At 50.8% G+C, this 12,206-nt stretch overlaps 1 long non-coding RNA gene across 1 annotated transcript in view; it reads left to right on the top strand.

Moving 5' to 3' along the window:
* LOC146300985 (uncharacterized) overlaps positions 1-12,206 on the top strand; it is a 76,355-nt gene that overhangs the window by 15,652 nt on the left and 48,497 nt on the right. The gene's annotated exons all lie outside the window — the stretch shown is intronic.

Here is a 12,206-nt window from a genome sequence, read left to right as displayed (position 1 = left end):
GGCTGGGGGGGATAACTGACAGTTCACGGTTGTATGCTTTGAATTTTTGAAGCGAGGGTTAAACACATGCATTGTATTACATCCAACATGTACTGACCACAATACAGTTTGTGTGGATGCAAAGTTTGCCAGAAGCTCGGGCACGAAGGAGGGCTTGACCTCGGTTACATGGTGAAAGCTCCATGCTCAGGTCAGTAGAAGTCCATGCCCACACTGAGGTGAAAGGTAATGTGCTGGTGACCTTGCATTTAAGCCAGCCTTTCAGTCAGCCAGTCAGCCTTTCAGCTAGTCAGCCAGCCATTCAGAGGATTACAGTAAATAAATAAAAACCTGGATAAGGCCATGGCTCCATAGCTGGGCTGTTGCTGGCAGGGTCTCCCAGCCAGAGCAGCAGGGGCTGTGTCGTGTCCGGCCAGGGCAGCTACATTCCTTTGTTCCTGTGAATATCACACTCAACAAAAAAACACACCGGATGTGAGGAACACACTGGATACTGCATTTGAAAAAGGAACTGAGTTGCTCTTCACAGGAGTTTGTTTGGGATTTGAGTTTGTTTGATGGACTGTTAGAGGGAACATGTTTTAAAAGCCATTTCTGAAGGGTTGAGATCCACCAGCAGTGCTCAGGCTCAGATTACCTTCGTTACCCTCACCGTGTGGTGGAACATGAGAGAACCTGGAGAGAACACAAGAGAACCTGATAACCCTGAGAGGTGAGGTTGTTACCTGCTTTTAGTTGTCTGAGGGGAAGAAAAAGTATTATGTTCCTTCAGGGTTCTATGACGTCAGTGTTGCTATCAGGTGCCAAACAGACATATGTAGACATCCAACCTAACCTTCCACGGCCTCCCCCTCATCGGTGCGGCTCTAGAATCACATGTCTCGACATGCCTGATTATCTCTAGAAAAACCTCCATATCACTCTCGCACGTCTGCAGAGGTATTTCCCAACACGACTGCTGCAGTCTCCAACCCTCTAGCTTCAGTCTGGACACCCCAGAGGAGGCTGTGGGTTCACCTGCTGCGTTCTGCTTCTGCTAGGATGTGGACATACACGGTTAGGCCATTGCAGCGTGGGGAGCTAATGGTGAGAGTTTGACCCCCTTGGCTTATGTTTATTGCATCCAGAAGTGCTTTTTTTTTGTGCACTTTTTTCAAGTTGCTAAAAGACTACCACCACTGTGTGGCTTTTACTTTGATTCAGCCAAGGACATCATTGGAATTTGGACATCACTTCTGGTAGACCAAACCAAGGCTCCAGTCTGTATTCTTGTCATTCACACAGTATAAGAGTTGAGATATTGACTCATATCCTTTAAAATAACAGGCCCTACCACAAGTATTTAAACACAGCTCCTACTGTACTCACAGTGTGTAAAGTCTAGGTAAAATTGAGTCTGGATAGCTGAGTGTTTAGCTTAACTGTCAAAGGCAGCATCCTAAATAAAAGAGAAGATTCATGCCGGATGTTGTCAGAAGGGAAGAGGCTGTATTTTCAGGATTACCTCCTCTCCTGGCCCCCTCATGTGGTTGTCAGATGGATCAGGTGGAGAGGAATGTCGATATTGGCACGCTGGAACAGTTACGGCTTTTCACAACCCGGCATGTTGGGCGGAACAGAGTGGAGGCGAAGAAAAAAAACTCTCACCTTCCTCTGTAAAATCCTGGAGTTATGTCCTGGAGCTGCAGCTAAACCTGGGAAACTGTGAGAAGCTGTGTTTCCATTAGTGAGGGGGAGGGAGAGAGAGGGAGAGAGATGGAGGAAGAAAGAGAGTGCGAGAGAGAGAAGGTAGGCTGTTTTTTAATTAGTTACAGCTGGGAGCTTTGCTTTCTACCCCTCTGTCTCTCTCCTTCCCCCTATCTTTCTTCACCTCCCTCCCTCCCTCCCTCCCTCCCTCCCTCCCTCCCTCCCTCCCTCCCTCCCTCCCTCCCTCCCTCCCTCCCTCCCTCCCTCCCTCCCTCCCTCCCTCCCTCCCTCCCTCCCTCCCTCCCTCCCTCCCTCCCTCCCTCCCTCCCTCCCTCCCTCTTTCTCTCTCTCTACTTCTCTCTCTCTCTCTCTCTCTCTCTCTCTCTCTCTCTACCTCTCTCTCTCTCTACCTCTCTTCCTCTCTCCACTAGCCTATAATCCTCAGCTGGGTTATAAACACAGTTCAAGTTTCCTGCCTGCTCTTCCTGGGTGGCCAGACCAGTCAGTTAGTCAGCCAGTCACTCAGCAGCATTAGGAGCAATAGTGCACAACTGCTTTTCTTGGGTCCTGACTTCAAACACACATCTTTCTAAAAGGTCTGGTCAGGCAGATCCTCAGCCTGGAAGAGGAACTCATTAAGTATCTAGACATGATGTTTACACGTGATCTTTATGGGGGCCTTTAATCAAAATCCCATTTTTTCTTCCTCCCCGCTCCCCAAGACTTGTAAGTTCACTGTGTGTAGAGGACGTTGTATATTCTGTTGGCAAAGGGGGTACTTGTTTGATGTCAGTTTTATGCACAACTCTGCTTTGAAAAAAAAAAACAAGCTGCTTCTGGGGTTTTCTGTGCTCCCTGGTTGTCAGCTCTGGTCGTTCTGAATAAAAGCAGCGTTTATGTCCTGACTCTCCAGAGGGAGGGGTGGGGTGGGGTGGGGTGGGGTGGGGGGAGAGATCAGAGAGGCTGCTCCCTCAGTGGGTATGTGAGGAGTATCCCGCCCTGCCCAGACCCTGGCGCTCTGAGGGTCAACCAACCGCTGGTGGGCAGGGGGGAGGGGGGTGGGGGCAAGAACCTGCTGACACACACAACTCTGCAGGTTGGAAATATAGTGAGTTTCTATATGTTGTGTGGGTGGGCCTTGACTTGCCTTGAGTATGGAAACATATGGGTTTCCGAATTCGAGCTTAACCCCTCCATAAAATCCTACGTCAATATTGGTACTTTACTGAACTCCAGTCCTTTATTTCAGTTCAAAGTGGATGGCGAGGAACACAGTGTTTCCATACAGCCAGTGTGGTGTCACTGTAGCAGAGGGGGGTTTTGGTGACCCCGGGAGGACATGTGGACAGGGCCTCCGAGAGTTGCAGGTCGGCGTGCTGACCAGAGGGCCGGCGCGGCCTGCTCCACCACCGTGCAGGTCAGCATGCACGCCTCGGGAGGGGCTGGAGGGAACACCCAGGAGGCTTCACAAGGACCACAGGCCGGGGAGGAACGCCGTCGACAGCCTGAGACAGACTGTGGAGACGGGAACGAGCGGAGCAGTGGGTGACCGCGTTTGACGGGGGCCTCGTGAAAGGTGTCTTTGACGAAGGGCATCAGCAGGTGCGGCCGACTGGCTCGCCCCTCTGGAGGGGGGCGTCTGTGTGGCCCTGTCCTGATACCTGAGTCACTGCTTCCCACGGTGGTCTGGCCTGGGACTGCTTAGCAGATGACTAAACCACCCTTATATACAGCTGGGTGGCCAGGCAGGCAGTCAGGAAGGAAGGAAGGCCGGCAGGCAGACAGGCAGGCAGGTAGGCAGGCAGGCAGGCAGGCAGGCAGGCAGGCAGGCAGGCAGGCAGGCAGGCAGGAAGGCCGGCCGGCCGGCCGGCAGGCAGGCAGGCAGGCAGGCAGGCAGGCAGGCAGGCAGTCAGGCAGGCTGTACAGGCAGACAGGCAGGCAGACAGACAGGCAGGCAGGCAGGCAGGCAGGCAGGCAGGCAGTCAGGCAGGCTGTACAGACAGACAGACAGACAGGCAGGCAGGCAGGCAGGCAGGCAGGCAGGCAGGCAGACTGTACAGGAAGAAAGGCAGGCAGGCAGACTGTACAGGCAGGCAGGCAGATAGATAGACAGGAGCACTCTCCATCCATTTCCCCTCTCTCTCCTGTGTGTCTCGGACTCCTGCGTCACCAGACCATTTTTTCACCAGACCCTCTAAATGGATTAACTTCTTAGGAACCCCTCTAGCTTGCCCAGGTACAGGAGAGAGAGACAGGAGAGAGGGACAAAGGAGAGAGGGACACAATAAAGAGAGACGCACAGTGGAGAGAAAGAGGGCGAGAAAGGAGAGAGCAGCTCAGTACAGATTATGGATCCACCCATGGCTCCTGTTATTCAAAGAGCCATGTGTTCTAATAAAGGCAGCCAGGCGCTAACGGATCGAAACTTTTGCCAAAGTGATCCAGCACCTGGAATAAACTGTACTGCTATTGATCAGGTTTTCACACTGTGAAAACACAGTCCATAATGTGTGTGTTTGTGTGTTGTATTTGGACGTTTACCCTCACATCCTAGGTTTCTCCCTTGGGCCATGGGCAAACTACCCCCTCCCCTCCCCTCCCCTCCCCTCCCCTCCCCTCCCCTCCCCTCCCCTCCCCTCCCCTCCCCTCCCCTCCCCTCCCCTCCCCTCCCCTCCCCCCTCCCTCCCCCCTCCCTCCCCCCTCCCTCCCCCCTCCCTCCCTCCCTCCCTCCCTCCCTCCCTCCCTCCCTCCCTCCCTCCCTCCCTCCCTCCCTCCCTCCCTCCCTCCCTCCCTCTCTCTCCCTCTCTCTCTCTCTGTCTCTCACACACACACACACACACACACACACTCATCAACAGGATGGCCTCCTGTATGGGACAAAGGAGAAGCTGAGATGCGATGATGCAGGAGCGTGAGGGGAGCGTCTGATGAATATAATTGACTTTGTTGCACCGTCCATAAAACGGCGGGCTGGGTCCTCGTCCACACTGCGGCAGGGGCTGAGGCTGGGATAACATCATGTGATTTATGGCCACATTAACAGGGAGGTGCGGGCGTTTGCATTTTCATTTTATGTATTTCGTCGGCGCGTGACGAGATGTTGCCTCGGATTACGTTCATTCTCTCTGCGGAGACGTGGTTTGTGATGACTCTGTAGTTACGTGAGCCTGTCCTGCCGCGACAGTCGCACCCAATAAAACGGCGCCAAGCCAATTCATGTCCCATTGGAATGATTAGATCAAGTGTGAAGCATCAGCCAAGCTGCCCGATTCCTCTTGCTGGATATTTCTCATTTCATAAATATAGAAAACTCCCTCTCATCCTTTTTCCATCCAACCAGCTTAAAATGCTCGAGGAAAGGCACGCACATACAAGTGATTCAGCATTTTTTATGGTTCTGGTCATTTATCAGCCAAATGTGATGTTAGGCTTTCTGACTAAGGTTAGGTAGCAGTGTTTGCTACCAGCTATTTGATGTGTATAGACAGAATATACTATTTCACTGCACACATGCTTTATTAAAGCAATGCTGTTGAATTACAGCTAAAGGCATTGCACTCATTTAGAGAAGGGAGACAATGTGCTCTGTGAATATGTTAATTTTCTATTAACAATACAGTGTTTCTGGTGTGTGAGATGATCATCCTATTAAAAGTAAGTATATATGTTACCGCATCATTAAGAGGCCATCTGGATTCACTGTTTGGGTGAGTAAGTTGTCTCTATTCCTCTCATTATTACATATTAGTCACCCGTTCCTGTTTCCTGCTTTCTTAGATTATGAAACAATTAGAAATATATAATAATGCTTGCTAAACCATGTATTCAAACACTTATAGTGTGTAAGATGAAATACCTTACCTTAATGCCAAATTCCTCGAAGCTTGCATGCAAACACACACACACACACACACACACACACACACACACACACACACACACACACACACACACACACACATACAAACTCACACACACTGTCCTGACACCAGGGTGTTGCCGGCCCCATTACCTCTCTCCTTCCCCCTGACACAAATTGCCAGATTTACATGCGACAGCTCTCCCTGCCAATCAAAATGATCTGTAACTAATGGTGATCCTGACAAATGGAGCACACGCCATCACTGTGGATTATCCAGAATTAATTCCCACGGCGAGGTTTCTCTCCGTGTGGCGCCCAGAATTCAATCGGAATGGTCGGAGGGGGATTGGCGTCGGCGAGTGGGCGAGGTGAAGCCTACTCTATCAGGGAGCCCCTGTGGATGGTGGAATTTGAGCCACAGGTAGCTATTCAGTTCCAGCAGGGGTCCATTCTGAGTAATATTAGAGTGGTCACCGCCAGTGAAATATGGCTCAGCCGATGTGCTCTCTCCATGGTTGTGTTTTCTAAAGTGGCTGGAAACCAGCAGCCCGTTACTCTACTTCAGCTCTCAGCCTGGTCAGGTTATTCATTCTATCTTAAAGCTTTTCTTTCATGCTGCTCTTTCATTTATTTATTTTATTCATTTCATTTTTTTCATGTAAACATATTCACGGAATCAGGGGGTTGGAATATTTACCTTTTATTATACATTTATTATTTGCAATAGCAAGATTTATTTATGGAGCTAACTCTCCCAGCCAAGACCAGTATTAGTTTGATTGTCCTCGGGCCTTGAGTCCGTACCTCAGCCTGGTGACCTCGCATGTCCAAGCTTAGTTACCCCAGCAGCGAGCTCTCTGCTTGGGCACGAGGCCAGCCAGTTCCTGGGCGGTCCACATCCAGCCCATCAGACCTCCAGACGTCCTGAAGTAAGATTTTCAATCATGTCCGCCCCTCTGGCCGAGTGCAATCAAGACCAGTAACAAGCTACGGTTCATTGCAAATACAACACAGCAAGGGTTAGGGCTCGTCCCCTTGGAAGTATACCCAGTAACTACTTTTATGGCTGCAAACACACATAAGAACACAATAACAATTAGCATAACTCTAGCTAACATTGCAACAGTGCAATCCCGGCTGTTATTTAGTCGGCATGTGTCACTGGCCCACTGCTATCTTCAGAGTAATGGAAGTCACGGTTCTAGTTCTGCAGTTCAAGTTAACCAATCCTCTTTCTCTGGAATGAGTCTTGCCTCGCAAGAAGTTGTGTAGAGGGAAAGAGAGGATGAGAAATGTGGGTCATGTATCCTGTCTGATGTTTGGCAGTGGGCCCGGTGCAGACCTACAGCAGGCTAGCTCCCTGCTGTACCACACAGAGCAGGCGCTTCCATGCCAGGGTGAGGTCACCACACAGTCAAGGCTAATGACGATGATGTCATTTCCTCCACAAACAAGCCTCACTTCCTGTGAGGGTCAGTATCAGTTCAGGTCATCCTGAATCCACAGAGGAGCAGCAGACAGCCGGGTGGCCTGATTCCGTCAGAAAGGAGCATCAAACTCAACTCAAATGGATTGTTTTAAAAGTGATATACAGTACATGTTTTTCCACTGGGGTGTGTTTGATATGACTAGTGTTGGAAGGTCCTTGCGGCAGTGCTGGTACACGCCCCACCATTAGTTGTTTAAACAGAACACTGATTTGGACTCACCTCGGAACCCAGGAAGGGCGGCCCTACAGGATCATCACACACCACAAAGGCTTTAGCTGTTAGCATGAACCTTATGCCCACACGCATGACACACACATGCACACAAACACACACACGCACAGCCAGGTTATCAGTATGAGCCTTTGTCGGGTTACACTGAGATAGAATATGTTGAAGTTTAGACACCGAGTTGACACTGTAAGAGATGGAGGGAGGGGGCTGTGGAGAGTTAGTGTGTGTGCGCCATTACTCTTGTTTGATTTGGACGTGCCGAGATGCACACACACACGCACACACACACACACACACACACACACACAGATGACGCAATCTAGTACTGGCAATCTGCATGGAAGACCAGTCCAGATATGTATCCTTGCCTGTAAGGGGCTATTTATCTCTGTCACTTTTATTGATATCAAGTCATTCTAATCAGAAAACCCACCGAGTAGCTGTCAGATAACACATCTATCTGGGGACTGTGCAGGTACTCCTGTCTTTGTCCTGGGGCGGAGGCTTGTTGGCTGCGGTGGTGGACTTTTCACCGGGGTTGCTGTTTCACTGGATGGATTTGTGGGACTCGTGAAATGTTGGAGTCACTCTCCCCGCCCCAGCCCATGACCACACAGCCACCCTGGGAGGTGTGTGAAGTGGGTTTCTGTTGTGTGAGTGGTCTGAAGTCATCCCCTCGGGTCTGCTCGCTCCGTGGGCGGATGAGGCTGCATGAAGGAGCCAACCCCACGCAGACCTGCGGACGACGGCTTGATTTACAGTCAGCCTGTCTGACTCATTCCCTTTCGGGAGGGATGATTAGCCATCCGAATGACATGAATCATCCCCACAGATCCCTGGTTACTTCAGAATGTTGCCGCACGTGAGGGCTGCGCGGTCGCAAGGAGGAGCTGTGATTGGACGGTGGGGATGTTGACACCACACACGACTTCAAACACAAACATCTGAACAGGTTTTGTAGTTTCACATCAAAGAATGGCAAGACATTTTACATTACATTTACATTTCGTCATTTAGCAGACGCTCTTATCCAGAGCGACTTACAGTAAGTACAGGGACATTCCCCCCGAGGCAAGTAGGGTGAAGTGCCTTGCCCAAGGACACAGCATCATTTGGCATGGCGGGGAATCGACCCAGCAACCTTCTGATTACAAGCCCGACTCCGTCACCGCTCAGCCATCTGACTCCCACCCATCAGACTTCCACAGACACATTGAGATCCACCCCCACGGCTTAACCTGTCATTCATTACAGCTGTAAACACTTCCAGTTTCCATCCAGGGTTTGACGGAAGTCTCCCTGCCTGTGTACAGCGATCTTCACAACAAACTCGTGTCACATCCAGGACTAGGTCCTCCCAGCCCTGTGTTGACAAACAAGCAGGATTAGGTATAACTAAGCCTTCAAACACAGCCACCGCGTCTTGTTAGTCACATCATTATCGGAGACACCGTTTCGCTAAGCTCCGCCATGGCAGCAAGTCACCTTCTGCTCTTCAGAGATGACAGTCATTACCTCGCCGAGCTTCATTAAAACGGGCTGTCTGCGCGGACCGTGCGAAGTCAGCCTGGAGAGTGTCCGCGTGTCTCGCTCCAGAGGATCGAATCCCGGGGTCTCTCCCTGAAAAAGCTCAACCCTTTGAGGCCGACGTGCATCGAACACAAGCGTGACCCACTTGATCTGGAGCTGTCCTTCCCCCTTTAAGAGAGCCATGTGACTACACAGAGGGACCTCCCTGGAAGGACGTTACACCTGAGATGCTGTTACCTCGGGTGGTCGTCCAGCGCTGACCTGAACACAGAGCAGGCCTGGAGCGAGTGCAGGTTCCCAGGGGGGTGGGGGGGGTGGGAGGGGTGGGGGGGGGGGTGGGAGGGGGGTCAGTGTGTGACTGAGCTGGCCAGTCTCAGATCGCAGCAGATAATCGCGCATGGTCAGCCTGCGAACCGGGACCATATGTGTCATGAATAGCCGGGCCAGCTAGGCCACCATATCTCCACCAGCACAGTAACCGGAGTAGGGCGGGATAGGGTTAGGCTCCGTTTGGGTTCCCTCCGCTTGACAGATGTTCTGGGGGCTGTGGTGGAGGCGGGGTGTCCAATTTAATCTACCCTGCAGCGAGAGAGCTGCTCCCACCCTCAGCGTGGGCAACTGGGCAAACATTCTGCCTTCTCTCTTCCTCTTTCTCTCTCTCTTCTCTCTACCCCCCTCCCCTTTGCTCTCTGACTCTCCTTCTTTCTCTCTCTCTCTCTCTCTCTCTCTCTCTCTCTTTCTCTCTCTCTCTCTCTCTTTGGCTGGAGTGGAATGAGAAGGTGGGGCAGTGTTGAGCACTCCTACCCAGTTCCTTCTGTGTGATCCAGTCATTAAGTGATTGAGTTTCCGGAATGTTCAGCAGATGCCCCAACCCCAGGGGCCACAGGCGAACCACTCACTCTTTCACTCACTCACTCCCTCCCTCCCTCTTCCTCTCTCTCTCTCTCTCTCTCTCTCTCTCTCTCTCTCTCTCTCTCTCTCTCTCTCTCTCATTGTACAACCCACCCGTACACGTACACGCCCATTCAATATCTCTGGGTAGAAATGTGACTTTGAACATGTTTCAGTTCCTTTGAAGGGGCCCCCATGCAGCCGTGAGTGAGTGGATCAGCTACACAATAGACTCTGACTCTGGACTGAGGGCTGAGGGACACATGAGAGCTTTCTGCAGGGGAGTTTGAAGTAATGACTGACAATCAAAACCAGCCAGGTCATTACCCCTAAAGGGGACAAACTTTAGAAGAGTGTGTGTGTGTGTGTGTGTGTGTGTGTTTGTGTACGTGTGTGTGTGTGAATCCCAGCTCCCCCTCCCAACCAAACACCCACACACAGTTTCCTGAGCTAACTCATGAGTTGCTCTGCTGTTGAGGAGGAAACGGTCACTCTAATTGCTGTTCCTGTGTGGCTGGCTCCTTTTGGATAGCAGACGGTGTGTGTGTGTGTGTGTTTGTGTAGGTGTGTGTGTGTGTGGGGAGTTTTTTCATGTGTGTTTATGTGTATCAGATGCCTGATACAGCATCTTTAAACTCTGGGGCTTAAGCCAGCCCTCTCCTTCCTCTCTCTCTCTCTCTCTCTCTCTCTCTCTCTCTCTCTCTCTCTCTCTCTCTCTCTCTCTCTCTCTCTCTCTCTTTATCTGTCTCTCTCTCTCTCTTTCTCTCTCTGTCTGTCTCTCTGTCTCTCTCTCTCTCTCTCTCTCTCTCTCTCTCTCTCGTTCTCTCTATCTCTCTCTCTCTCTCTCTCTCTCTCTCTCTCTCTCTCTCTCTCTCTCTCTCTCTGTCTCTTTCTCTCTGTCCCTCTGTCTCTGCCTCTCAGCCCTCTCTCTGTCTCTAATCCTTTGCTCCTAATCTATTTTTCATATCCTCAGAGAGCAGATACATATTAAACCTAATGCAAGTTCAAAAGTGCTTGTCCAGTGATCACAGCCAGTCATTGCATATTCATTACCCACACAGTCATCTTCCCAAAATGTTGACGTTTCTTTGGGCGGGGTGCTGTGTTGCATGATGGGAAGAAAAAAAAAACACTTTCTTAAACAGTCCTTGCACTTTAAGGTTGCGAACACTGCAGCAATTTCACAAAGACCACCTGGGTCACTACTCATTTCTCTGTTCACTTTGTAGTCCCTCATTGACCAACTGGTTGGTGCTGAACTATGATAGCTCTGAGTTCTTGTTGGGAGATGAAAAAGAGAATAATCTGAGTAGTTTGATTGTTTTTCCAGGGTGTGCTGTGAACTCTCCCATGCTTCTGAAACACTCGTGGCTCCGCAGTGGTGGTTATGAGAAGTTCAGTTCAGGTTAAACAGCTTGCAGTGCCTGGGGAAATGAGACTGTACTGGCTGGGTACCAAAGCTGCGAGATTAACTGATGTTTCCAAGTGTTGCTGAGTCTCTGCATGAATAGATCGCCTGGAAAACCAGATCTGCCTATGAGAGCAAGTTTTCGGACCAAATATTAGATTTCAGGATTACAGGATGCAAAAGCCATAACTTTGGTCCTTACAGTATGAATGTGTGTGTGTTTTGTTACACAAACTCCCTCTCTCCCGGCCGTACACACACACACACACACACACACACCACCCGCACGCACACTCACATACACTTAAAGATGAAAAATGAATCTCATATGAGTGCAATAATCTTTGAGCTGGCTCCCTTTATGGGAGCGCTAGTCTGCTGTGCTAAAGCCTGGCTGAGGGCTTCCTTCATGCCAGCTCGTTCTGCAGCACCGGTGTCCCTCACACGTCTGAACTCAGTAAACAACAGCCTGATGACTCCGAGGGGAGACAGCAACGAGACTGGGACAGGACGCTGGGGTTATATCTTTCCCAGACTCTGTGTCAGACCCTGTTTTTCAGTCTGGACTGACAATTGCTACTTCCTCCCCACAGCAATAACACAACACCATTGTGTAATACGTCGTTTCCCCATCTCCCAGTTTAGAAAGCACTGTTTGCATGCAATCGCTTTTCTCTCGGAGGAATCAAGAGGCAGAGATTTTCGGGGGTGATATTCAATTGTTACACTGCATAATGGCATGTGCCGTACTGTTTTAGTTTAGCTAAAGGCATGTACTGTACATGGGTCCACACTGGGAGAGCAGGAGGGGAGAGAGGGAAAGAGAGAACGAGGGGGAGAAAGGGGGAGAGACAGGTTGAGACGTGGAAAGAGAGAGGGGGGGAGAGACAAAGAGATGAGGAAAGTCCTGCTCCGCCCAGGGGCATGTCCAAGGCAGGCCGGCCTATCTGGTTGGTTACTCACTCTGTGTGTCCATGGGTGAAATGACCTGAGGATCCTGCTGTGTGGACCAGGTGGCCCTGGCCTTCCTCCTGGGGACGGGCCTCGATACTCTCTCTCCTCCAGATCTCTGGTCTCTCCGGCCTCCTCCTCCCCTCCTCTGAACACA

This window comes from Hypomesus nipponensis, chromosome 2, assembly GCF_054491055.1.
Source record: "Hypomesus nipponensis isolate SF chromosome 2, ASM5449105v1, whole genome shotgun sequence".
NCBI lineage: Eukaryota > Metazoa > Chordata > Actinopteri > Osmeriformes > Osmeridae > Hypomesus > Hypomesus nipponensis.
This window is presented reverse-complemented; position numbering and strand designations above follow the sequence as displayed.